Below are 24,725 nucleotides of genomic sequence, written 5' to 3'. Positions count from 1 at the left end.
AGACCCGTGTCTTGGCATCTACGGCGTTTTCCCTTTCTTTCCGATCTGACCATCCAGGCAGCGCCTGTCCTCAACTGAGATCTCTTCTGTTGATTCGCTGTGCAGTGACCATTTGTTCGATTTGAGAACTTGGCAGGAGGGACCTGGAACATTTGAGTGGTAAGAGCCATTTTACAGCACTTGTTGTAGGTTTGAAACCCGATTGGTAAGGTAGTCTAGGAACACTTACCCGGGACCCGATTGGTAAGGTAGTTTAGGAACACTTACCCGGGAATAGGATTATGAACTCGAAAATTAATATGAATTTGAAATTGGCCAAATAGTGAATTCTAATGAATTCATTTTTATGAATTGTATGAAAAACCCTATATTTGTTGCGACATATATAGGCAGGTAATGTGGAGATTTTTCTCTAAGTCCTAAGAAATTTGAATGACGCAATGTACATAGAAGTCCTTTAAGCATTATTTTTGAAGAATAATACTGAATATTTTGCATAATTTTTAACATGCCTGTTTCCAGCACACTTCGTAAGTTGTGTTGCTTTTTAAGTGGTACCAAATTGAAACTTGATGAAGAGCAACTGGCTCCCCCGGAGGGAACGCCTAATAGGGACATGTATATTAAATATGGTATTTCATCTATAATGTACAGCATATTATGGAATAAATACACTCGTAAGGATCCTGAAGTACGATGGCCAATGTATGGGTTGTTTGATTTGCGCAAAATTCAGTATGTGCAGCAACCAATGTTTAAGCGAAAGGCTAAGCAATATATGTTTGATTGTTTGCGAAAATGGGAGAAAGAAGTATGTGAGCGAATGAAGCGTGAACAGGCCTTGGTTGAGAAAGAGCAACGCAAATGTGTGTATGTGAAAGCATCAGAAATGATAGAAAAAGAGATCAAAGAACTTACAGAAAGGGAAGCTAGGGAGCATCAGCTGCAGGTAAATGGCCAATATGCTATGCGTAGGCCTCTTTATCCAATCCTTAATAAGCCCCAAGATGATTCTCTCCTACTAGAACGCTATCCACCACCGTATACTTTTCCCTCTGCTCCTGATGATTCAGATGATGACACTTCTACAGACCAGGATAAAGTCCGAGGCACACGCTCAATGTTGAGTGCTGAACGATCCTCGCAGCTTAGATCTGCAGCCCGTAAAGCTCAACGTGGTATTAGTACTGCTTCTGAAATTCTAGAGAGTATTAGGGATTGGTTAGAAAGGGAGCAAATATATTTTATGGTGACATTTGCCAATGAGGTTATTGAACAATATAGGAAATATTCGGATGAAATAGAGCCGGATGATGTAGCAGTTGATTGTAAACAATTACGTGAAGTTACTTTTGTTTTCTCACAGGTGCCTGACACACTCAGACGCTTGGCTAAAATACATGACAACGCTGTCCATTTACGAGAGGAGAAAAAGGCCGCGAATGCGATTGCACAGGCGCCCCAAATGAACATGGCACGAGCATCGATGCGTGAAACAGATAAGAATGTCGAGAAAATGAAACCTATGCGGGAAGCCGCGCCTTTATATGTTCCTCCTAAAGGGGCAGGCAACAGTGATGATAAGACTTCAGTTGATGCGAAAGGGTATTTTATTTATAATTGGGTTTATACTCCTTGGAATAGAGCGGATGTTATGGCTCTTAAAAATGTGCTTCCTGATCCGCAAAAGAATCCTACAGCTTTTTATGAAGAAATTGAGGGTGCCATTAGCTCTTGTATTATGACTTTTTCTGATATTGATCTATTTTTCAGATTAATATTGCCACGTGATATTTGGAGAACGGTGCGTAAAGTTGATGATCGCGCAACATTTAATGCATTATGGGTAGATATAGAGCAGGCAGATAAAGATAGAGAACCTGCGCAAAAACCGTGTCAACTAATTTTGGATCTTCCAACAGCTATCTTGGTTAAATTAAAAACGATTATTCATCCCAAAAAAATAGACTGGACCATGTTAGCGTCTTGCAAGCAGAAGGTGGATGAATCGGTTTCAGATTTCCTAAAGCGATTTGAAGAAGCATTCAACGATTTTAGCGGACAGTCATTGACAGATGACAGGGGTAGGCATCTGTTTGTCGATAAATATGTCACGAACCTTCTGCCAGAAATAGCTACCCGCCTAAAGGCGAGTGAGAGTTCATGGACTACCTCTTCTCCAGCTTCTCTTTTGACTATGGCTCAATCTTATGAGCATCAGGAATTAGAAGCAAAAAATAAGGAGGATAAGAAAACGAAAGAGTTAAAAACTAAGGTTATAATGGTTCAAGCTTATGGTCTACCCACTAGAGGTAATAATACCAATAATAGAGGTAGGCATGGATCCTATGGTTCGTCTTTCCCTCCCCCTCCTCCTGAAGATATGTCTGTTGATTAGTGTAAATATTGCAAATAACTTGGACATTGGGTTTCTAATTGTCCTGTGCTGCGTGCCCAGCAGGGTCCCCGTGGCCGAGGACAAATGAGGAATAGACTTGGATATTCAGGGCCCAGAGGAAATGCAAATGATCGTGCGAGGTTTGATGTTAATGCACGTGGACAAGAAGGGGTTAATACTTTTGATAGATGGAATCAATACCAGTTGTCTGATTATGAGCCGGCTGATTTACAAGATCATGCTCAAGCATTGGATTGCCTAAGATGGGGTGAGGAATCAGTTGAAGTTCGAGTAGATCAGAGGTGTCCCTATGTTACAGCACATGTTTTGGGTTCTACTGGTCAGTTTCTTGTTGATACAGGAGCTACTCGTAGCGCCTTGTCTAAACACTTGATTCCTAGGGCTCCCCTGTCTGTCTTAACTATTACATCGATAGGGTGCGATGGAACATCCTCCCTTAGCCCATTATCACAGCCACTTGCACTCCATGTTGATAAATTTACTGATCCATGTCCATTTTTGCTTTCCCCGAATACACCAGACAATATTGTGGGTCTTGATATGCTCAAATATTTTAGGGCCACAATACGATGTTCTCAGGAAGGAATACGGGTTATTTTGAATGACAACTACTCCACGGTTGAAAGATTTTGTACTATTCAAGAAGACATTGCACTAGCTTCCCTTCCTAACACTTTGTGGGCTACTTCAGACTCCGATGTGGGACAAATGGTTATTCCACCAGTACATATTAGTGTCAAGGAGGGTGCTATATTGCCAAGGTTACCTCAATATAGAATGTTTTGAGAACCAGAAGAAGCACTTACATGTATTGTACAAGACCTGATTGAAGTGGGGGTTGTGGAAGAAGTGCCTTATAATGTTTGCAACAGTCTGATTCCTTCCATTTTGAAAAAAGATACTGATTCTAAAATATATAGATTTATTATTGATTTACGAGAGGTCAACAAGATTGTAATACCACAATACCCTGTAGTATCAGACATAACAACACTACTCACCTTGGTTCCCCCAACTGCCACTTCATTGTCGCTGATAGACTTGAAGAACGCTTTCTTCTCAATACCTATTCATCCTGAAAGCCGATATTTGTTCGGTTTCACTTTGAATAATAAATCATATAGATTTTGTAGAGTTCCTCAATGGTACACTGAGAATCCGAGTATTTATAGTCAGGCCTTGAAAACACAACTTGATTCCTTTATTTTGACCGAAGGAGTGGCTCTCATACAATATGTCGATTGCATCTTGTTGGCAGCTGATACACCCGAACCATGTGAAAAATGTACCTTGTCTTTACTTTCTTTTCTTGCCATTCACCATCACAAAGTATCACAGAAGAAATTACAATACTGTAGACCGAAGGTGACCTACTTGGGTCATCTTCTGTCTAAGGAGGGCCGTGCACTGACACCAGATCGCAGTCAAGTAATTTTAGACACTCCAGTGCTTTCCACACAGAAAGATGTCCGTGCATTTATTGGTTTAACTTCCTTTTGTAGGCAGGGGATATTAGGTTTTTCACACATTGTAAAACCATTACTGGCACTCTTGACTAAGAATACTCCGAGTCCTCTTCCTTGGACAGATGAATGTCAAAATGCTTTCCGACAGTTAAAACAAGCTCTTTGTTCTGCACCAGTGTTAGGTACACCAGACTACACGAAAGCCTTTACACTTTACGTGCATGAGAAGGATGGATGTGCATTATCAGTTTTAGTTCAGACACACGGTGACAAACTGCGTCCCTGTGCATATTTTTCTGCAGTTCTTGATCCTGTTGCTCGTGCGTTGCCTGGGTGTTTTTGTGCAGTTGCTGTTAGTACCCCATGCAGTAGATGCCCTTTTGAATCAGACCAAGACACAACACTTAACTAGTGCTCGCCTGACAGGATACGAATTGACACTGTTAGCACCTCTTATCACATTGAAAAGATGCGCCGCATTGAATCCAGCCACTTTATTGCCACATCCTGTGACCCAGTCTCAAACAAAGGAGCCTCATGATTGTATATTCCTTACTGAGTAACAGACAAAGCGTCGTATTGATTTACAAGATATGCCCCTTCAAGATGTAGATGGGGAATTGTGGGTTGATGGGTCCTGTTTAAAGTTACCAGATGGCACAACCTCAGCTGCTTATGCAAACACTATACTTAACATGGTAGTAGAAACAGCTCGTATATTACAGAAGTCGGCTCAAGCATCTGAACTAATAGCTTTGACGCGAGCGTGCTAGCTTAGTACTGATCTATGTGTGAACATTTACACGGATAGCCGCTATGCTTTTGGAGTGGTTCATTATTTTGGCCTACTCTGGAAGGAAAGAGGCTTTCTTACATCCCACGGGATGCAAATAATGCATAAAGAGTTAGTACATAATCTTTTGACTGCACTTACATATCCAAAGAAAGTCGCCATTATAAAGTGTAGAAGATCATTGACCAAATAGGACATGGAAATACCTTTGCAGATCATGTAGCTCGCGAAACTGCAACACAACGATGTACTACATCTATGTACGTAGTAAGATCACAAGCTGAGCACTGGCATGACGCTAGGGAAGAAGTATTAGACATACAGAGATCTGCATCTGGGAAAGAACTTGATCAATGGTCCAAAGAAGGAATGTTAGATGATGAGGGTTGTTGGCGAAACAAAGAAATGAGTAGGCTGCGACGAGGAGTTAGGAGAGCCCTGCTGTTTCTGTCCTAAACGCTGTGGGAGGAAAGGTGAACTTGCTCCGAGCCCACGACTTGCCGCTCCCGCTCCGCGGGTGCTGCTTCGAGGACAGCGTCCCTACCTGTGCTTCTCCTGCAGCCTGGGCTTCTGGGGTGATTGGGAAAAGGAGATCGAGCGCTGAACGATGGCAGGGACTCAAAGTACCAGGAGTCCCTGCCTGACCCATCACACCTGGTCTGCGTTCGGCTGTCAGCTAAGTTATGGGTGAAATCTGCGAAATCGCGGTCCGTGAAATCGTACGAAAGCAAATTTGCGATCCGCATAATTCGCGAATTCCTGCAAAAGTGCGAATTTTTGTTTTTTTGCGTGTTCGCAGGCCGCTTGTACGGCGAAGTTACCCATGCGGTCGTGTATGGGCACAGCACCCTCTGGTTCATCACTGCCAACCCTCTGGTACATTACTGCCACCCTCTGGTTCGCCACTGCCACCCTCAGGATCATCACTGTCCCCCTCTGGTTCATCACTGCCACCCTCTGGTTCATCACAGCACCCTCTGGTTCACCACTGCCACCCTCTGGTTCATCACTGCCACCCTCTGGTTCAACCCTGCCACCCTCTGGTTCACCCCTGCCATCCTCTGGTTCATCACTGCCACCCTCTGGTTCACCACTGCCCCCCTTTGGTTCAACACAGCACCTTCTGGTTCACCACTGACACCCTTTGGTTCACCCCTGCCACCCTCAGGTTCAGCACTCACCACTGCCACCCTCTGGTTCATCACAGCACCCTCTGGTTCACCCCTGCTGCCACCCTCTGGTTTAGCACTCACTACTGCCACCCTCTGGTTCATCACAGCAACCTCTGGTGGTTCACCACTGTCACCCTCTGGTTCACCACTGACACCCTCTGGTTCATCACTGCCACCCTCTGGTTCATCACTGGCACCCTCTGGTTCAACACTGCCACCCTCTGGTTCATCACTGTCACCCTCTGGTTCACCACTGCCACCCTCTGTTTCACCACTGCCACCCTCTGGTTCATCACTGTCACCCTCTGGTTCATCACTGCCACCCTCTGGTTCATCACAGCACCCTCTGGTTCACCACTGCCACCTCTGGTTCACCACTACCACCCTCTGGTTCACCACTGCCACCCTCTGGTTCATCACCGCCACCCTCTGGTTCACCACTGTCACCCTCTGGTTCACCACTGCCACCCTCTGGTTCATCACAGCACCCTCTGGTTCACCACTGACACCCTCTGGTTCACCCCTGCCACCCTCAGGTTCAGCACTTACCACTGACACCCTCTGGTTCATCACAGCACCCTCTGGTTCACCCCTGCTGCCACCCTCTGGTTCAGCACTCACCACTGCCACCCTCTGGTTCATCACAGCACCCTCTGGTTCACCCCTGCTGCCACCCTCTGGTTCAGCACTCACCACTGTCACCCTCTGGTTCACCACTACCACCCTCTTGTTCACCACTGCCACCCTCTGGTTCATCACTGCCACCCTCTGGTTCATTACTGCCACCCTCTGGTTCACCACTGCCACCCTCAGGATCATCACTGCCACCCTCTGGTTCCTCACTGCCACCCTCTGGTTCAACACTGCCACCCTCTGGTTCACCACTGACACCCTCTGGTTCACCCCTGCCACCCTCAGGTTCAACACTCACCACTGCCACCCTCTGGTTCACCACTGTCACCCTCTGGTTCACCACTACCACCCTCTTGTTCACCACTGTAGATTATGGGGGGAAAGCACACCTGCCCAGCCTCAACTGAGATGAATTAATTTGGGGCTGGGTAATGTGTCACTGAATTTGTGCTTCAAGTCTGGCACCTGCTTCCTTAGCTGTAAGTGCTTCCTGTTGCAGTTATTTTTTTTACAGGAGCATTGTGCCATAATTGTAACTATTCTCTGACCCTGCTTTGAGGGTCAGAGCAGGGTCAGAGAATAGTTGCAAGTAGGCAACTGAACTCTGGAGGGGCCCCTCAGGAAGCACTACAGGGAATGGTTACAAATTAGCTTGAACTTTTGCACCTGCTAAGTGCTTTCAGTTTTCCAAAATTTGTTTTTCTGCCATTTCGCGAGATTCGTGGGGTGCAAATCCGTGCGAAATCGTACTTACAATCTGCGAATTCGTGCAAATTTGCGGATTTCTTTTTTTTTGCGTGTTTGCGCGTTTTTTTGCTTATTTGCGGACCGCTTGCAGCGCACCGGCCCCGAGGTTGCCCATGCGGTTGTGTAGGGGCGCGGCCATCTTGTTTGCATGATGTGTTTCCGTTTCCAGGCGCTAGTTGCATGCTCGCATCGTATGCGGCGCGCGATTATGGGTTCGCGGGCGTTTTTTTGAGTGCTCGCGGGGGAAATATCACGCAAACTTACCCACGCGGTCTTCTATGGCGCGGCCATCTTTCATTCACTGCTATAGTTTTGGGCATGCTACCTTTCTATCCCTCTTACATCTTTGTAATCCTATGTTTCTCTGTTTTTTTTTGCTTTTTTTGCTTATTATCTATCTCTACAATTTCAAACATCTATATTTTGTGTTTTATTTTAACTTTTTGTTACTTTATTACCTACTATATTTATTTTGCTCTCTCTGTTATTTTTTTTCACACCTATTCTTCTTTCCTTCTTCTTGTGCCCAGGACCATGGCTAAGGAAGGCAACAAGGGCAAGGGCCCAGAACCCCGTACCCGGCTCCCTTGCGGGCGTTTGAGGGAAGAGGAAGTCCAGGCCAGGGAGATCTTCCCTGTGGTGGAGGTGGCCGCCTTGATTGTTTTTGTTCAAGTCCACCTCCCTAAGACCGTGGCAGCAGGTGGGCGGATTGCTTCTGGTTACGGCCTCTGGGAGCATCACCAGCTGTGGGAGAAGGTGTGCCGGCGCATGTGTAAGGAGTCTGTGGTCCGGCGCGCCTACCAGCAAGTAACGCACCGGTGGAGTGACATCCTCGACCGGGAGCATGACATGCTCGACCTGCTAGGATTGGAGATCCGTGGCCTTAGTAAGTAGCTATTTAATAACTACTGTTTTTCCTTCTGCTCTGTTATATTGTTAATCTATTTTTTTCCTGAAGAGTATGAATGCTGCTGATTCGATTACATTGCAGGTAAATTAATGTTTAAATAGCTTCTGTCATTGCAGGTGCTCGCCTGGTTATTGGCGTTGCTACTATGCTTACTTGTTTGAAACTTTTTAGTCATTTGAGACCATTACTGCATAATGCTAGAGACAGTAGACTCAAGTCTAGTCCTTCTTTGTACTCCAGCTGCTGCCACTTTGAAGAGATTGTCATATAGCTACTGTATATCTTTATAATGTGTTAAGTTAGCATAGGCTGATTAAATGTTTAAACGCCATTTTTCCTTTTGCTGCTTCTGCACACGACACTTAATTGTTGATTTAGCTTTCAACCTAGTAGTTCGTTGTGGTTTACATGAGAATAATATGTTATTACTCTGATATCAGCTTTGCTTAATAAACTATGTCTGTACAGAGAGTGCTAAAGCTTCAGGAACAACACGATACAGAATTGTTATGAGGTCTGATCTTCGCGCCTTCATAGACATAACATAAGTGCAGCTTCTGCCAACTTTGGGCTTGAGGCGGGTTTTTATATTGCTTTGCTTGAGACACATATAACACACTTGATGCTGTTCGCATGCAGAGAGAGCTGGTGTATGCTGATGTGATCCCTTCATTCTAGGATCCTGAGGTATGGGCCCGCCCTAATTCAACCCAAAGAGACCTTCTTAGCTATTAATATAATATGCGAGTTAGGGAGGGTGAGAAATAAGTGTTGTTAACCCTTATTAATTTACAGCATGGTAACATGCTGTCACCGTTCGCTTTCTATGGACTAGTAACTATGCTTGTAGCTTTGTTGTTGATAATATGTTTACTTGTATTATCTAAGATACTGCGCCTGAGAAGAAGGCATTAGTAAATAAACATTTCAAATGCTCACGTGTTCTTCTTTACTCCATGTTCTGGTTTGAAATGATTGTATAACGAAAGAGTGCTCATGTGTTCCACGTAACCTGAGGTTGGTGAGTTCATGTTCTGGTTTGTCTAAACATTGGGAGTTGGTTATGACCAATGAGACACTGTAGCTAGCTCGGTAAGGGGTTTGTTGGGTACTAAGGTGAGTTTTGGGTCACCCTAACTCGCTGAGGTTCCAATCCTCTGTTCACAGTTCTGTGGGAGAACAGAAACCCTGCTACAAGATAGTGGTGGATTGATACGTTGAGTATATTATTTATTACTTGTAATAGGACATTTGTTAGTGGTCTGCAATCATGATGATGGACTGTGTCTGTCACGCGACGTCTCGTGCTGCTGAGTGATGGCAGTCATAGTAGAACCTTTTTGTTGTTGATGTAGTTAGTGAATTACATACCTTTCCTATTAGACGGTCTGCTAATCCTGCAATACTGTACTACTATCCTCCTAGTTGACTAGATCAGATGCAATTGTTAATAATTTGTTTCCCCGACATAATTTCAAAGAAATCAAATATTTCCCAAAAAACAATCATCCAAGTTGTGTTTCTTTATTTCATGATCACCAGCAACTCCCAGGGGCAAGGCGCCTGCGGCGACTGAGACTCCGGTGGCAGAAGGCGGACAGGATCAGTCCCTTGCAGGCTCTTCTGCTGGCCCCAGTAAGTTGTTCTATTGTTATATTAATACTTATACTTCCTTAACTTTTACAGCTCCTATTCATTACAAACTGTTTCCTAATAATTCTATGTTTTACAAAATAGTCTTTGATCTTCTTCTAATGTAGACTACTTTCTACATTCGTATCCTGCCTCTACCATCACTCTCTGTGCTACTACTATTTACGATTATGAGTCGGTCTGTGTAGGTAGCAAAGCTTGCCCATTCGGCAAACGGTGGGAAAAAAAACTCTGATAAAGCAATATCTCTAGGCACTGAGTGCAGTCCTCTGGGTTGCCCTTGCTGTCTATTCCAGTCTTCTTAATGTAAGTGCTTTGACAATTTCCAACAACAAAATGTCATTGTTTACACCAAGTAAAAGGTAGCAGTTGGTTTTTTGACTTGAGAGGAGCACTTCCCATACTGCTAGTGTTTCAGGGACTATTCTGCACACAAAGAAGTATGGACAAGATAAATAGGACATTGTTGATGATAGGTGCAGTTCGACTTTCGACATACCTCAGTCGGAACAGAAGTTGAACCCCCAATCCCCTGACCGACTATCTAGTGTGTCTGACCAATGATTTTATGACCCAGAAGAACAGAAGAAGACTACCACCGAGTCCCGGCCTATCTGAGTCACTGAAAGAAACATGACTGCCAAGTGCAGTAGTTCAAACCTTTCCGCTCACTCACTCATGAACAAAAACCACACAGCATTTGTTAGTTTTAAAGTTTTATTTTCAATTAAGAAATGAAAATGTTATTTCTTTATTTTTAATAGCGTAGTATTCTGAGCGAGCAATTGTGATGGATGAAGATGACGTTAAAGTTCAAACAACATTCCCATGAATGAAATTAGTATGACTCAAACTTAATATTAGTTAACAGACACATGAAATTATTAGAATAACTGTTCGGGAGCCCCCACCTTCTTTAAAGTACTTAAAGTACTGCTGGTGATGACTGACTAGTAGTTGGTGAATCGTGTGGCAGAAGGGCAATGGAATCTTCTTTCTGTAATGAGAAAAATGGTGCACGTTAAGCAAGCATTCATCAGTTGTTATAAGAAGAAGTGTAGCATTTAATGGAATAAGCATATAAAAGGTTAACACCCTCCCCAAAACAGTTACTTTTTTTCAATCCCAGTAATAAAAAATGTGTTATGCAACATTTTCTTCCATTACGAGACAAAAAAGGGGGTTGTGTATGGCATCTTAAAATATGACATGCTTTACCTAGATGTCACAACATCTGATGCGGCACAGATGACCACCAGTGCCGGGGCCAGCAGTGCGGAGGGGTCCACTCTGGATGCAGCGGCGCCAACAGGAGGAGACTCAGCGACGGCGGACGGTGGTAAGTTATTATCCTACTTACTTTTTTTTTTTTTTTGAGTAGGCTCGCAAAGGATTGTATGATGTACTGTACAGTAGTACACAGTACACTAGTATAAGTACACTGTACTGTTAAGAACATTTACTAATTTAGAACTACTTTTTGGGCTATCACGGAGAAGACAGTCAACCTTGACTTGTAATAGCATTAGCGGCGGTACTTCTCTGGTAACCAATGGCCCCCTCTATTTCACTTCAACTCAGCTGGCAAATTTTTATTGTGAAGCTAAGTCATATCAGATGTCGTTTAGGGATGCGGTGAACGAAAAGTTAAAGAAGGGTGAAACGAAGGACGAGCGAGTCTTAATATTTATGACTGTAAAGAATGGTTTTGTTGAATGCAATTCAAGATAAGAAGACGGCGGTTTCCAAAATATAATGAAAAGTGTGTTAGTTGGTTGTTGACAAAAAGAAATTTTGGTACATTTGAGACATTAAGAAGAATCATAGACATACTTTGGAAGCCTGGATGTTATCTTCTTTATCCTCCTCGTCGATAGCAGAGGTGTATGATGTAGTAGAGCAGACGCTGAGTGGATGAAGTATGGCCAGTGGCAGTGCCACCCCTCTAGAAAAGTAAGACATTCCTATCCTCACCTGCATGTACTGCTTAAAGTACTGCAAGTCTGCATCATCATGGCCTGTGTCTGTATTTCTTGGATGAAAGCTGAGTGAGCTGCCATTATGGCGGCTACCACAAGTTCACGTACCAGTAATTTATTTTGCAAAACAAGAAAAAAAAAATTAAAAAGGCCTTTTTTTAGTACTCTCTGACTATGTATGTAGTAGTGAGTCCACCCATAGTGCTGCTAGTGGAATTCCTGAAACTCACAGTAATGTCACAGGCTTACAAAGACGGCGGAAAGATACATGCCAAAATGTTATACTGTGTTTGCTACTTGCTGGTGTTACTGAGTGTCAACTTTCCGTTGAATTATTTTGACTTTATGTTTAAAACTATTGGCTACAGTATTTTTCTTTCTTTCTTCATAGATGCTACTCCCAAAAAGCTCACCCGCAAGGAGATGGCTGTCCGGGCCAGGGCCCGTAAGCTGGAGGCTATTTGTGTCGAGTATCGGCGGATGTGGGCTCGGGAGCATGAGGAGACATCAACCTCTACATCCTCCTCCACTGCCCCTGGGTCCACCAGCCAGAAGCCTCCAGCCGAACGGAGCCGTGGCCCGACAGCCTCCCACCGCTGCCGCACAGCAGCAACAAAATCAGCGCTCCCCCCCCCCCCCAGATCCTGGATGGTTCGTGTGCGCCGGCTACGTAGAAGAGTGGACTACATGGAGTGGTTGGCCGAAAAACATCAGCGCCGGCTCTGGGAACAACGCAAAGAGCAGCGGGAAATGCAGCAACAGCTTGCCAAACTACGCCACCGGAGGAAGTGACTGTCCCTTGCCCCTTTTTTAAAGACTGTTGGGGGGTGGGAATTGGGTGTTTGGGAAAGGGGACTTTTGGACTTTTTGACGTTGGTTGGGTTAGGGAGGGGATTGAGTTTGGGTAATTTATTTTATTGTTGTGCTGAAAACAACATGAATATATATTTCTTAATAATTATTCTTCTTACAAAAACACAGTATACGCGTTCATATATTATTTTGTGTGGGGGTTGGCGGTGGTTACTGGACGTTTGTTTTCTTCAAACTTTCCAGCATGAATGAAACATCTAGTCCTGAAATGTACCAAAATGCAAGTAACCGAGTTAGTAAATTTAGTAGCCCTAGTAGTACTATCAGTCTCTGCTTTCCTCCCAACTTAGTACTCCTAGCCCATTATTCTACTACCTCTCCAATATGCTTATCTTACCTGTGATTTGGTTTGAGAATCGGGGTAGCCCCAGGGCTGGCTGCATTGCAAATGGTGATTAAGGTTGGTTGTTGACTTGAATCCTCGACGGATGCAATATCATTGTTGTGCTGGTAGCTGAAGTGGTACACACTGGCAGTATCACCATAAGGAAAAAAGAGGAAATTAAACATTGAGTGGCCTGAGCGTAGCATTAGAAACAGTACAATAGATAGTACGGTACAGAACAGTGCCCTAAATTGTAGCCTAGGCAGTGCCAACGTAAGGTAAGCATTAAGCATTTGATTGTTCACGTCGTGTAGGAGGAGGATGTTCTTATCAATCCACGATGGCGCACATGAACTTCTGGTTGCTTTGACCTTATCCTCAACAGCAAGGTGTGAAATTTATTGTTGTTGTCAGTCACACCTCAATGAACTACCACACAGCCCGGGGGAAGAGGGTTAAGGTTTGAAAATTGGATGGGAATGGGGGTTTTTGGGAAATTTTGGTATAGAGGAAAAAAAACACAGCATGGACAGTCAAACAACAAATGAAGAGAAACAAATCTTTGGATTTAAAGATATTGATAAATCTTTAAAGGGACATTAAGGAAGTACTCTGCTGCATGCCTGAAGTTGTTTACTATATGGATGGTTAGGTTACTGAAAAGTAGTACTACTACTTACTGCAACTTACTAGTAACTACGAAGAAACAAGTTGACAGTACAGGGCTGCAGTCATTAAGCAATTTCACTTGCCTCTCTGCCCTCAGAAAGAATAAACACTTAGAACATTAAATTAGTGTTAAACATAGCAAAGACGTATCAAATAGCTGGAGAGATGAATTTGAAGCAGAGATCAAACAAACGCACAGAGTCACACTTGTAGAAGTAAGTTCAAGTTCACAAGAATATCATTTAAAAGATATGGAGAATTTTGGATACTGTTACTGTTTTTTGTAGTTGTCCCATTGAATTTGTGAAGTTGATGCATCCAGCCATTCCTCTTATTCGTGGTACTCCTTCATTCCATCGGATGCTCCGTCGATAAATCTTGGTGACCAGACACACTGTTCACCTCCTACCTGATGCGGATTTGAGGATCGCTAATTGTAAGCCTGAGTGGTACATCGATGGCACAGGGTAAAAGCCTGCCTCTAATTGATGATGGAAAAACACAACAGTAAGTGATAAATACACCTCGAAGATATATAAGACACGCTGTGTAGTGCAAAAATTACACTTTCACTTTCAGAGATGACAATCCCCAAAATCTAGAACACCCCACATTACCCTCCCAAAAACGTGCAGAATACTGCTGCTACCTCGCAGAGGCCTAATTTCAAATCATGCCAAAACGCACTCAGAAAGTATGCCCAAAACCCCCCTTTCCCACCATGGATTTTCTTCAAACCACTTGCAATCAAAATTAGACATTCCAACAAGTGTTCCAAGACCCCACCCAGACGTAAAAATCTAGAACACCCCCAAACACATGCAATACAATACTGCTAACCCTAACGAGCCCTAAGTTAAGAATAGTGCCAAACGCTTTCTTTAACTAGGCTAAATCCGCCCTTTCCCACCATGGATTTTCTTCAAACCACTTGCAACCAAAATTACACATTCCCACGAGTGCTCTAAGACCCCAGAACCCAGTTTCAAAAATGTAGAACACCCCCAAACACATGCAATACTGCTGCTAACCCTAACGAGCCCTAAGTTAAAAAAAGTGCCAAAACGCTTTTCAGCAAGAATTTTCTCCAAACCACTTTTATCCGGTATTAGACCTTCCCAGCAATGCCCCCAGACCCGTCAACCTAGGCGAAAAAAAGTAGAAGACCCCCAAACAGGCAAAAAGCAAAACCGGAGAAACTCACACTGTGCGCGCTCTGCAACTAGGCCCTAACTCCCCTTTGCCACCATGGATTTTCTTCAAACCAATTGCAATCAAAAGTATCCATACCCAGCGTTGGTCCAAGACCCCCAACCCCCCAAACACCAGGAACCCCCTAAGCAGGCCCCCGAAAACATAAAAGTGAGCAAATACTCTATAAAGTGAAAAACTTTTTCACCACGGATTTTATCCAAAACACTTTGATCCGGTAATAGACCTTCCCAGAAATGCCCCCAGACTCGTCAACCCAGGCGAAAACAAGTAGAAGACCCCCAAACAGCCAAAAAGCAAAAATACAAAAATGGGGAATTTTTAGGCACATTTCCAAAACACTTTTATCCGATATTAGACCTTCCGAGCTATGCCCCCAGACCCCTGCAGCCACCCGCCAAAAAGCAGAACACCCCCAAACAGGCTGGATGAAAGCAAGGCAAAATGGGTGCAGGCCTGAGCACACCGCCTGCCTTCAAAATGGCCCCATTGACCCCCACCACCTGTACCAGCCCTCAAAATGGCCCCCACCCACATGGCCAGGCCCCAACAACACCACAAAAAATCTAAAAACACATGAAAATAACCACAATCCAATGCCATCCATGCCCTCAATGATGTTTACATTCAAGACACCCTGGACTTGGTCCATGCACCACTCACACCTCACAGAAAGACTAGGCCCATGCACCACTGAGTACCCATGGGCATAATGGTTGAAAGCAAAGCAAACTGGGTGCAGGCCTGAGCACACTGCCTGCCTTCAAAATAGCCCCTTGACCCCCACCACATGGCCAGGCCCTGCCTGTACCAGCCCTCAAAATGACCCCAAAAAATCGAAAAACACATAAAAATTACCACAATCCCATGCCATCCATGCCCTCAATGATGTTTAAATTCAAGACACCCCCCAGAAAGACTAGGCCCATGCACCACTGAGTACCCCTGGGCATAATGGTTGAAAGCAAGGCAAACTCGGTGCAGGCCTGAGCACACTGCCTGCCTTCAAAATGGCCCCTTGACTCCCACCACATGGCCAGGCCCTGCCTGTACCAGCCCTCAAAATGGCCCCCACCCACATGGCCAGGCCCCAACAACACCCCAAAAAAATCGAAAAACACATACAAATCACTACAATCCAATGCCATCCATGCCCTCAATGATGTTTAAATTCAAGACACCCCACAGAAAGACTTGGTCCATGCACCACTCACCACCCCGGGGCCTACTGGCTAGTGAGGCTTTACAGGCACCCCAAAATTAAAAAAAAAAACATACAACAGTGAGCTAAAATTCCATGACATAAATGAGAATTAAGTTAAAAGAAATCACAGAAACAGTTGTATCATGCACCCATAACTAGCCCTTGGCCTACTGGATACTGTGGCTGGCTACCCACCACAATATATCTTTTGTTAAAGTTGTGAACAAAGTTTTAGAACTGGAGTTGCCTCAACTGCAATGCCCCAAACAAACAACACCAACTTACTTGTAAAATCTCAAGTCCAAAAGTGATCCAAAGTCCAAAAAGTCCTCAAATACAAATATCCACCAGCAGCCACAAAAAGTAATCCTTCCAGCGCTACAGCCAAATGAAAAGTGACCAGGACATGGACAAAGCACTGGGAGGAGCCTGCTGGACAGGAACAGGAAGTTGGAGACGCTTGGGCACTTTCTTCTTCCCACCCCACCCCAAAAAATGGACTCCTGCACCAAAAAGTGCAGCCAAATGTCAATTTGAGGAGTTATTCTGATCAAAATCATCATTTTCACAAGGTTTATGCATCCTGCGGTGGATTTCTTGTGCAGAATAGCAATTTTTGCAATGTCGGGAAGGCTAGCTGTTCAAACCTCCCGCCGGAAGTCAGCTGCGCGCCGTCGCGGGCCTTTATGACGTACTCGCGTTGTCAAACTCTCGCCGTGCAAGATGGCAAGCCGCGATAACGTAATTGCGTTCGAAAAACTCTCACGCGATCACGCAGCAAGATCGAAAATGGCGCAGACACGCAAAAATCAGGAGAAAAACAACTCAGCGGACTCAGAATCACGGTAAGTCAACGCCGCGCGCACGATATTCTATTTTTCAAGCGCGACCAAGCAAAATAATTCGTAGCTTGCGAATTTGCAGATTATTGGGTAAATTCGTGCAATTCGCCGATCGCAAAATCGTCAAAAATCTGCAAATTCGCCTGCGAAACGGATTTCACGCCCACGCTTACTGTCAGCCCCGCCCACAGGCAGCTACACACATTTAATCTCCATGCGTCCCTGCTTTCTGGGAGCCGCATTGCCACGAGGAGTTAGGAGAGGCCTGCTGTTTCTGTCCTAAATGCTGTGGGAGGAAAGGTGAACTTGCTCGGAGCCCACGACTTGCCGCACACACTCCGCGGGTGCCGCTTCGAGGACAGCGTCGCTACCTGTGCTTCTCCTGCAGCCTGGGCTTCTGGGGCGATTGGGAAAAGGAGAGCGAGCGCTGAACGACGGCAGGGACTTGAAGTACCAGGAGTCCCTGCCTGACCCATCACACCTGGTCCGCGTTCGGCTGTCAGCCCCGCCCACAGGCAGCTACACGTCATACAAAAGAGACTGAGGTACCTGCTGTGCGGGAGCGCACGGGAGCATCCTGGGAGAAGCCGGGCAAAGGGCGGGCCGTCTGTGGCCCTCCGGGGCTGAGAGAGGCCGGGCTGGGCCCCCCCTCTTACATCCACGGCTGGATAGTACCAGAGACATTATCAAGCAAGGTGCTAGACATTGTTATACCTATACTTCGCTACTCACATTGATATATTTGGGTTCAGAGACCTGTCTATTTACACTTAGGTTAATTACTCTGTTATGGCCACAGTTAACCCTAAAGTGTGTCCTGGGGCTGGTGGGGTCGGGACTTTAGATGCCTTTCTCAAACGGGCCGAATCTGCTGTGGCCAAGGAAATCAAACTTGTAGAAAGGAGGTTGTCCTCTGACCCATCTTTTCAAATTGTTCTTCCTATATTAATCCCAGAGACGCCTGCTTGTCCTGTTGTTTTATCTGATTCTATACACCCTACTCAATAATAAGTAGAAGGCCCAGTGGACTGCCAAGAAGTAGCAGAAGACCAAATCTCGCTACTATTCAAGAGGTTCAAACTGAAAGACTTATCACCTTTGATAAACCTACAGTGAGAAAAGAAGGACTATGTAACAAAGCCATGGAACTCGTGCCTTTTGAGACCCAAATAACAGTTCGTCAAGAAACCCCTGTCTACAATGATGTAGCCTCTGACTATACAAATATGACAAAGGAAGAAACAGCTCCAGTGATTTCAAGTAATCCTGAAGCAATACCAACAATTGACAGAACTGCTTCTGTCTACTTTATCAACTTCGATAACTTTTCTGAGGATCCCAGTGAACCTGAAGATGAGCCAGCAAACAAAACTTTCAAATTAAAAGTAACAGAACTCCTTCATCTATAGGAAAAAACATATCTGGTTTCACCATGGGTGGAATTTTGGATTAGATTGGGTGCATTTTTCCTCCTGCTCTGGCTCGTACTGGTGTTAAGCTTGGGAAGGATGATTGATGGAAAATATAGTACTATGGACACAGCAAGTAAGAAAATCAACTTGGTCCTGAAACCTTACAAATCATCTCATCGTGAAAGAAGAGGACTGTCAGCAGTAAACCTCACATCTGTTCCTATACCTGGGGGTATAGCATGGGACAGAACTGATTATGACATCTATGGTCTGGTGGAATTGTTGAAGATTTCACATCAGTTTAAGGTTTCTTTGAGTGACTTTGCCACACCCAGTACATTTTCTGATGATTGGGACTTTGAGACTAATAACAACATGATGTAAGATTTAGAAATATCAGCTACATTTACAGAACATGACTACTTAGAATGGTCATCAGATTATGAACAAATGTATTGTTTTAATCATTATGGTCACCATTATTTGCATAAATCTGCAAGCCCTAGAAATGTGTTTCATTACAATCAATGGGAACGTTGTCCAATGCCGCCAAAAGGCAGCTCGAAAAGGTTCTATGAAAGTTTCCATACTTTACAGGGTTTAATGTTACAAATCCAGAAACGTTTTATTTTAAAAGTATAAATAAGACAGGAATGAAAACAATGTTTACCAACACTTAACACATTTATTCTGAAAGCTTTTATGCTAAACTGTCTACATTAGATTTCGACTTTTGGAAAGACAACATCGAGATAAAAACTGTCTGGGGCACAAAAGACTGGCAGGTGCAATGTTTAGAAGCCCTCTTCAGAGCCTGTATTATGCCAGAACAAATTATGTTTTTAAATGACATTGTTCAACAAACTTCTTGTCTTGGCCTAGCTAAGATAAAAGATTTAAATAAACAGTCCATACCAAAGCCTGCATCGGACAGTATTAACACTTCGGATGAGGAGGTAGACATACCCTATATTTTAAAACAAAACAGAACTAATCCTGATTGGAAAAAATGGTTAATCTGGCAAACAGACACTAATAACTGTTAAGAAAGATTCCAGAACAAGACATAAGCGTTCAAGTAGAATAGGCTAAGATCAAAGATATTCCCAGAGACAACATCCAGGGAAAGTAACCACTTACAGTGTAGGGAAGCTGTGCCTTGAGTGGCTTCAAAAATCTACACTTCCCGAAATTAAACAACACTTATCTTTACTTAAAGAAAGCAATGATTCACGAGATTTCTTAATGGGACCTTGCAAATCACGGCAAAAAGGTTTCTTATACGCCGGTATATATGCTGCGTACAACGAAGCTTGGAAAGTGATGCAAATAGATTTGGAGAAATCTCTCTCTGTAGTGGACAATGGGTTAACTACTCTGTCCACCAGAATTTATTCTTTGGACAGCATCGTGTCATCTGCTATTGACATCATAAAACAGGACTTGTTAATGTTACAACATGGCCAGTATCAATTACGTTCTATCATGCTGCTAGGCTGGATGTTGCAAAATTTGCGTTCTGGCTATGTGCCATGGCATCTAATCAATACCACATCATTGTTTGCTGTATTTAACCTTACAGATAAACAAATCTCTCTGGCACAAAGAGGAGCAGACTATATGGTGCTGAGCATTGAAAAACTCAAAAGATTACAATTAACAGTTTCTGAGAAACCTGTCATTGAATGGATAATTCATGGCACCATTACGATACCAGTAATGTCTTTCCTGTTTCAGTATTGTCTGGAGCATATACCAGCGGGCCTGTATAAAAGGTTGGGTAAAGAATACATTAAGTCGACCTGGGTTTTATCATACACACAGATGTTGGAATGCGGGACATGAAGTATTCCTTAGTGGTAAGAATTGTAAAAACTCACTGAGTGGTACACTTTTGTGCAAGGATAATAATTTACACGGGGCCTGCGATGGTTCTGCAAATAACCTTTCATGCCACCTGCACGGTTCACCCTCCAGAGCGATAGAACCGATTTTCAGGCAGCTATCCAATGGCAGCATTGTTATGCTCAATGATCACAGCTGTTGTGGCATGTTGCCAGGAAGAGTGATCTCGTAACTGTGTCATCCACGGTCACTTGTTGTATGCAAGTATTTTATCCAAAAAATGAGACAGAAGGGGAGACAGCTTTATGGCCTTCACTGAATATCGCTTCTATACAAATTGATACTTTAAGCAGAATGAAAGCCATTCTTTTACAAAAAATGTGCCACTGACCTTGTCTAGAGAAACGTATGATCTGCAAGTAGCAAGGTCTTCTGCAGAGATACATGCATTATTATCAACAAACTGCCCAATACATTTCGCAGAAATGTTAAGTCAAATCTTAAACATGTCTGATACCAGCGGCATCGCACATGTATTTAAGACGATTTTTTCGGGACTGTTAACACCATTTGAAGCAGTCCTCAGCATGTTGCCAAATTTTGTGCACTCCGTGTCGGGCGGCCTGCCTCTCATCTTGGGACTGGTAGCATGGATTTTTTTTGTATTCCTTCTACTCCGATATGGCAAGTCCAACCGCCAGCAACAACTCGACTACCATGGAACAATGCCTCCTTTCCATAAGGTATCATGAGAGGATTTCACAGAACAGATTCTTGGCTTGGCTCGTTTAAGAGATGTGAACACCACCTGGTTTCTATCGTTCAGACCAATCTGGCAAGATTGCATCTTACCTGTTCTTCGATGCCTGCTTTGCGGAGAAGAATGTGTGTTGGACATATGTCTTACACTTCCATCAGTCCTGTTTGCGGATGTTGACGCTTTGCCAGGTCCGGTAACGGCTCATGCATCGTGTTAAACCCAAAGGCTGCCTATTCTGATGACGGCATTCATTGAGATCTCACCGGCAAGTCTAAATGAGGGTGAGATACGAGAAACTACAGGCATACAGGTACCATCTACCATGGACATTGCTAATGCATCAAACGCTGACGGGGATGAACCACACTTCTGCACTTTTGATCTGCTAACTGAAGTGGTTCAACTTTCACCTACGATGGTAGCCTAGATGATCGGATGTTTCCTCCTGACACTCCTGAGAATAACTTTTGATTATTTCACACAGCGTTCCCTGAACTCTTCAATTCGGCCTTCATTTTTCAAAAACAATCTACTAATTTTAACTTTTTTCGAAAATAGAACTTTTGGCACAGAGTAATCTGCTTAAAGTAGAACTATTTTTAGAGAACAAGATTTCGTGTTTGAACTTCCTAAAAATGACAATATTTGGCTTCAACCTCGAAAAAAAACACAGTTAACAACTTATGCTATGGGACAGATTTCAGGTATCAAATGATGAATGTACTTTCGTTTTATGTAATGAGAGAATATATGCTCATAATTTATGCTTGATTTCAGATGACGCCTATGACTTTTGTATACAGTATACTCATTTCATGTGAACAAACCTATTCAAATGCATTTTTGAATTTTGGGGTGGGATCATGAACATGCCTTAGATATGGTCAGTACTTATGTGTTATTGAACTTAATCGTGGAGTGGGTGTTATATGGGAATCTAGGACCCTAGTGTAATGTTCCCGATTCATGCCCATATATAGGCATAATTCACCCAATCCTTATATAGGCATAAGAATAATTGCCTTATTTAGTCTTAGCCTGTGCAGCCCAAATACGGCATGGCTACTTCCACTAAACTCCGAGAATCCACAATGATTTCTTGGAAAAAACAGCCTTCAGCAGTCAGGGACTTCCCCCTGCTTGAACACTAATTTATCCAAGAACTCCTGGAGTTTTTAAGGAACTAAGGCACTAGTGACGATATTATGTCCAATCTTTCGGCACCTTCAAAGTATAGATATGCCTACATTTGCCCAGTCAAACACACGGTGGTTTAGGAGCAGATCGACTAACTACTTGCCTGACGCCCTGCTGCTGCAAGTGCTGAAGGAAGCCGACCCTCCAACTGACACACTGAGAAGACGTTGTATTTTCTCCTGCCGAGAAATTCAGTTTCAGTGTTTCCAGGCTGCCCTTGCGGGTTGCTGGGAGATCAAAGTCCTGAGACAGAGATACAAGACCTCTATCATTCTAAAACCAAGGTACGAAGCTGATTAGACCCTCAGAGAATTCTCGGACGGATTCTTGGCAGAGAAATACTAAACTTAAACTACTCCTCACTTACTTCTTCCCTTGTACTAGACTTAGGTTAGGTACACCGGGGTAGGCGTATTTTAGAAGCACCAGTTGAGCACTTTTAGCCACTCTTTCCGTCTATTGTTTCCGCGACTCTAGAGATACGTTTCTTCTGGGGAAACAAAGTTGTCATGTTATATGGTTGTCAGAGACTAATCCCTTCTTGTAATTTCAAGAAAGTTTCTAGTGACCTCTGAGCTAGCTGGCACTCACAATTAAGTCTAATATATTCGGCAGAGACCTAGTCGACCTAAGTCCTACGTCTAAGCTGCAGGATATATTATTTCAATGCGCAGAGCCTATCGGGAATATAGGAACTACACTACAAATGGGCCCAGGCAGGTATGGTAGTTTGTAAGTAACTCAAGCTGGTAAACCCGCTGCATCACAAGGGGCTTGTAAATAAGCCCCACTGCATTTAAATACAGTGGGAGTGCCATCGCCCCAACAGTAACTGTGACGAACGCCAAGTTGGTTCCAGTTTGTGGATATGGTGAAACTTGTTGGCCTCCTGGAACCATTAGGAAAGTAGAACTAGTGTTTATGAAAAGTTACACTGCAGTCTAATGTCTAATATGAACTGGGACTAATGCTGATTGCAGTCTTGATTACAATTAATGTTATCCACTATTGCATAGTCAGTAAGGGGCGGCTCATAACACCATAAGATTTAACATTAAAAAAGAAGTTTCAAAACCACACAGTGAGGTACCAGTGGCAGAGCCTTGTGTTCATGACATGCTGACCAAGTACAATCCGCCGATCATAAATTGCACAAAATGACGAAAGCCACTTCGAAGTGTTACCCAAACGGCCAGGTGCCTCTAAGACTCCGAGAGGGTGTCGCAATACAAAAACTACAAACATATTCTAGAGTCTTGCACGATACAAAAAACATACTTCGATTTCAACTTCAGAACAAATGCAATATCATCTTTCTTATGCTTCAGACTCCTCTGCCTTTTTATCATTTTGACGCATGATGGAAAACCCCTCACGATTAAACAGCACGCGCCGACTTTGCAGCTGGGAGAGGGAAAAACTGGAGCACATTATCTGTTTATGTCCCGAGTTATTAGACATTCGTAAGAATCTACTGAAACATGAAACAACCATTATTACGCGGTCTTAACCACGCATGACCATTACCGGGAATACTTTACAACGAACAAGCCTTTACCAGGCATGTCCGTAACTACAAAGCTTTTACCACGAATATGCCGTGGTAAAGGCATGTTCGTTGTAATGGATGGTAAGGGTCATGGGTTAGGAGCTCATGGGCGGGTGGGGGACTGCAGCAGGGGCGGTGGCTTATGGGATCAGGGCAGGCAAAGGGACAGACTTAGGGTTCAGGGCCATCATGGTCATGAGTTAGGAACTAGAGCTGGGCAGGGAGCTGCAGCAGAAGGTTTTGTCCAGTTCTGCCTTCTCTGTCTCATCAGAAAATGTAAGTCCGTTCACACAGTGTCTATTTAGCACCATGAATGGGTCAAGTGAGGAGAAACAGCACAAAATCTGGTACGTTCACGCTAGTGTGTCACAATGGCACGCATGCCATTACAAAGGTAATGCCTTTACCACGCATGTCAATTGAGAACCGACAGGTTCTTACCAAGCATGCCTTTATGACGTTATTATCCTGGTAAAGGTATGCGTGGTAAAGGCATGGACGTTGTAAAAATTATCGTGCAAAATGCAAGAGTGGTAATGACGCACGTGTTGTACGGGCAGCAATGTAAAGGCGCGTGATAATAGTATGCCTGGTTACGTCCTGCAACCTACTGAAACAGACTTTTAATATGAAAGGGATAAGAAAAATATGTGAGTCAATTTATACTGTTTCGGGGGCACTTCACATAAACAAGTGGGACAGGCAGGGACATTTTGTAACTTTAGCAATTAGGAGGTGGGAATGCAAATCTTAAATATGGGTACAATTAAATTATGCTTTTTTGTATATATTTTTTAATTTAGGCGGATTGTCTGTATTTAATTGTTTGTTTTTCCTTTTATATAAATGTGTCATATAATGTATATGGTTTTAAGTAACTGGAACGATAAAATATGATCTGATCCAATCAATAGGTTTAAAAGGGCCAGATTCAGTCAGGTTTACTCCTAGCACAAGTAAACGTGTCACAGCATCACTAAGTTAGTGACTAATTATTATAAATATGTTTGGACAGAAATCAAACTATCAAAATATGGCCCAGTTCCCTGAATTGCATGGGATCTA

Source organism: Lissotriton helveticus, chromosome 6 (genome assembly GCF_964261635.1).
Source record: "Lissotriton helveticus chromosome 6, aLisHel1.1, whole genome shotgun sequence".
Classification (NCBI taxonomy): Eukaryota; Metazoa; Chordata; class Amphibia; order Caudata; family Salamandridae; genus Lissotriton; species Lissotriton helveticus.
The sequence above is the reverse complement of the archived record's forward strand: the minus strand, read 5'-3'. Positions refer to the sequence as shown.